At 43.3% G+C, this 4,603-nt stretch overlaps 1 long non-coding RNA gene across 2 annotated transcripts; it reads left to right on the forward strand.

Moving 5' to 3' along the window:
- The first annotated feature begins 527 nt into the window (after nt 1–527).
- On the forward strand, nt 528–4,142 carry LOC123101716 (uncharacterized). Of its 2 annotated transcripts, XR_006448601.1 has the most exons (8): nt 528–817; nt 904–1,166; nt 1,399–1,438; nt 1,517–1,689; nt 2,386–2,576; nt 2,690–2,834; nt 2,928–3,077; nt 3,790–4,142. It is a non-coding gene; the product is annotated as an uncharacterized lncRNA (long non-coding RNA). The 2 variants fall into 2 exon arrangements; XR_006448602.1 differs by lacking the exon at nt 2,386–2,576.
- Nucleotides 4,143–4,603: the final 461 nt, after the last annotated feature.

Below are 4,603 nucleotides of genomic sequence, written 5' to 3' on the forward strand. Positions count from 1 at the left end.
CATGTAATCCCAAGGTCGTGTTCATCCTCATCACTGGAGCAGCCTGCCCTGAATGCAATGCAAGGGTACAATTTTCAGGAATCACGGGCACAAACTGAAGTAGAGCAACATCACCTGTAAAGAAACTCAATGAGAATGGAAACTCAACAACACAAACCCTGGAAGAAGTGCACATGTTTGCGTCATGATCATATCAGCCGGGCGTCCATAGCTGACATACGCGAGGAACATAATTTCTTTCTAATTCTAATATAATCCGGGACTAGTACGTGTTTAAATGTCTTGTTCCTAGCGTTACTGACACAATAAACATGGCTACAGGAACAGTAGGTTCAGTTTACCTCTTCATCTACTACCACTATAAAAGCAAGAGAGGGGTAGATCCAAACAATTACATCCGTCCATCTACAATATCTGATGGCCTATAATCGTTTCGTGTTTAACACAACAAGCCACGCATCAAGTCACTAATCCTCGAATCTTAACCCTGCGCACCCGTTCGAACAAAAACCCCCGCTGCGCACGCACGCACGCCCCGCACCACGATTCCCACGCCCTGCACCTCCTCCCAACGACCAGAGCACGGCCGGGCATCCGCCGCCGCTCCACGGCCGAGCCTCCATCCTCCGCCGCCGCCGCCACCGTGTGGGACTTGCCCACGCGAGGCGGCCGCCGGCGAACGTGGCTGCACCCGAGACCGTGGCGCGCTGACAAATGTGGGAACACCGGTCTCTTCCCTGCCGTCGGTGACCTCTCTGCTGCCACGTCCGCCCTCGTCCGGCCATATCTCCTACGGAACAGGCTGCTCCATCCATCGGTACCAGCCACCATGGCGTCTCTTTCCCTCTCAATCCATTCTTCTATTTGTTTTTCAACGGGAGAAAAATGCATCGCACTCTGCAGTCCCTCCTCCGGCCGCCCCCGCTCCTTCGGCAGAGCCTGTGCGCGACCGCCGTCGTTCCTCCGGCAGAGGCAACGCCGCGCCCAGCCGCCCCCGCTCCCCCGGCAGCGTGCCTCACAACAGCTCCTACGCGCTCCTCCGCCGCCGGACGCCGGCTCCCGCGCCCAGGCGCCGCCCGCTCACGTCCGGTCCACACCTTTCAGCTCACGCCGCCGCCGACCCTCCATACCTGCCCGTCGAGCTCTCGGCAAGTGGAGTTCTTCCGGTAAATCATGATCGTTGTGATCAAGTTTTTATCTTCAGTTATATGCTTGTACTGAATTCTTCACTTCCCCTATGGTTTTAGAGGAGTGTTCTCCGTTTAATGACCTGCCTGATAATGGGAATGCAGCCCCATGTGAAAATCTGCGAAAATAACTGAAGAATGACATCCCGAATGTCAGATGATAACATAATGGAACAGGAGTTTTGCTGAAATATTGGTGCCTGTTTTTCAGGAGGATCTCGTAATGCCATAATCCATAGTTTTTCAGTAAGGTGAGTGGTTTCTGGAAGTACAGGCGTCGCATGTCCATGTACTCCTACCATTCACATTATCAAGTGCATTGATGACAGCATCAAGGCCCTCGCCGCCTGCCCGCCTCATCTCGACAGATTTAGAGGCGCGCGGGAGCTGCCACAGCCGCCATCGGGAATGTGGGCGCATGCGAGGCGGCCACCGGTGAACAAGGTCGTGCGTGAGCGCGCAGCGCGGCGACTCAGAGCTCTCTGACACTAGCATACTGCCGGTCAGTGCTCTCCTGCCCAAGTCTTATTACTGAATTTCAAAATGCTTGCACAATTTCTATATCAATGAACACGAACAAGCAGTGAATGGATTTCCCCCCTATCATCTTTTCCTGAATACAATTTCTATATCAATGAAAGGACAGCCATTTTCTTTCTATTTTTGGTTCTTGTGGCACATGTTGTCCATATTCTACGAAGATTTGATATAATGTGCTCCTATGCATCACTCCAGATAATTTGGCACTTCAGATTTTGTTGGTTCATTTGCAAACACATTTCTGGGGACACATGATCTGTTTGGTCACATGCATGCTTCTCATATTAGTACAAATGAAAATGTTTAAGGAAATCTGGAGGTGAGCATCATAACATATTTCTTGATGATTCCGATGTTTGACAATTTGTATGAACAAATTGGAGTGATACATGCACATTGTTGGAATTCTGTTGCTATGCTACGAACCTGTCAATTTATCCACGAATTGTAATGTTCATGTTGCCCCAGAATCTTGGATAAATTAATTTGTTTTCTGGTCGAGTTATGATTTTCAGTGCAGAAATAAATTAGAAATGGTTAGTCTGAGGATAAATTAATTTTGGACCTCAGGTTCTTGTCTTACTGAAATACATTTGAGATTTTTAGTCAATTTTGGGATAGGAAGTGATTTTCTTTAGTCATGCAAAATTTGGTGCAGAGTCCCAATGAAATGCTGCCAGGAATCAAGCGTTAGTTGGTGAAACAACATCTTCAAGGTCTAGGGTAAAGTGGGAGAGATGCTACACTTCCGCGCAGATTCTATGGAATTAAGTTACACACTGATGCGTTGAATCTCGATTGGAAATCTCGAGAGGGTGTGACCCAGGCCCTAAAAATCAGGGGGGAATGGTTAGTGCAGGGAAGAGTCCGTAAGTGGGCTCCCGTAGGTCTTGCCCGTAAGTATAGGATTTTCGGGTGGCCACTAACCTGTCTCCCTAACAATTTACTCTCTTCCTCTGTAGAATCTGGTGGATGACAACAAATTCAGGCTATGGACAGATGATTTCAAAGATTACCAAATTATTTATTTGGAATGAGATTACCCACATAATAATTCAGAAGAGTAGTACTTTATCTTACTACCATGAGAAGTTCATCACATGGTTGGTAAGTTGGCATTGACTCTTTTTCTTTGAATCTCCTTTCTTCCTTGATTCGTAAGCCTCAGAGTATCAAACTTTGAGTATTGTCCAATAACAGCAGATGAGACTGAACACCCTGATGCGTTGTTGGAGGAGGTGGTGATCCGGTCATGTTATGCCCATTAGGAAATATAAGGAGCTGAACTGGTCTTTTTGGTGCGTGGCTGGTCGTGATGTTTCTACGAATGCCTCTGTGGGCAATACACAGGTGAATGATTTCAGCGGTATTTCTTCCATGAAGTGTGGGGTTCACTCTAGCTATTGGAAATATTCGACACCTAAAAGTAGGTTTGCTTTCTTCTATACATGTATGTAGTGTGCATGATTTGTAGTAAAATGCAATGAAAGTTGGTGATAACTCAAGAAACACCAACAGGTAGTACATGGATTTTGTCTGGTGTGAGAACAAGTCATACATTTAATACCATTTCTGTAGGAACGAAAACACCACCATTTCTATTTTTCTGTTTTTTACAGCAAATAATATTACATTTCTGGATAATCAATGTAGGAAAATCTGATTGTTACTTTGGCTCCTTTATACTTTTGCTTAGATTTTTAGTAGTTTAGAAAGCAAGTCTCACATTTTTCACACAGGTTTTCACTCCATACTTGGGTATGTTCTGCTTATGGGTAATGGAGGGATTCACAGACTTGATGAAATTCCTACCACTGTTTGCTTGATTAGTACTCCCTCTGTAAAAAAAAATAAGAGTGTTTAGATTTTTAGTGATCTAGACACTCTTATATTTCTTTATGGAGGGAGTATATTCTTAGTACAAAACAGAAGAATGCTATTTTATGGTCACCTACAATAAAAATTCTTTCTTTTACCTACATTATCATTTCTTATTCTTCTCTCTTTAACACGAATATGCAAAGATAGAAGATAAACTCATGATCTACTGTACTGACTGCAGATCATCCTTTTTCAATCAACAGGCTGGTACGAGATGTTAAAATGGGTTCCTATTTGTCTACCATCATTCTTCTATTTCAAAAGTGTTAATTCCATCGATTTCTTGCTTATATGTATACTGACTGCAGATTGGCTGAAATTTCAGTTTGCAAAACCCATGATCCAATCCATGCTTTGTCTTATGCTACTGCTGGCCTTGTCCTTCCAAATAGATAAATGCATGATGGACCTGTGGTAGCTCCTGCAGATGCTTACATGTTGTCAACATTAGATGATGATTTGGTTAGTGACTATTTAAAAAAATCTCAATCTAACATGTACACTATATTTGCATGTTAGTTTTGTTTTTGAATTGGCTCATGGGTGTATTTCATATGTGTGTTGGCCGCGTGAAGTTGCAAGTTTCTTTTTCTTACATAAGGGGATATTGATCGCTCTCACTGTAGCCTTTGCAAAATTTTCTTCTCTGGGACTAAGCAAAGATTCAAGCTATGCCAGTCATGGTGTTCTTTTAGTTGGTTAGATTATTTATTTAAAGGTATGTAAATTTTGGATCTATAGTGATTTTCTCTATTGAAGAAGACATGGAAATTCATAGTTTATCAGTTTACATTCTTTGTAATTTATCAATTTAAGTGAAATACTTGATGTAATTATAGACATGCGTGAATTTCTTGTGCTTTCGACATATTCATTTTGATTATTATTAGTTGAAACCTTAACTTTGAAATGTTGCCTAGAGCTTCAACATTCTCTCGGGAGAGACACGTGGCCCTGTTAAACTTTCAATCTGAAAGAACTGTAGTATGTTGTCA

Source organism: Triticum aestivum, chromosome 1B (genome assembly GCF_018294505.1).
Source record: "Triticum aestivum cultivar Chinese Spring chromosome 1B, IWGSC CS RefSeq v2.1, whole genome shotgun sequence".
NCBI classification, from domain to species: domain Eukaryota; kingdom Viridiplantae; phylum Streptophyta; class Magnoliopsida; order Poales; family Poaceae; genus Triticum; species Triticum aestivum.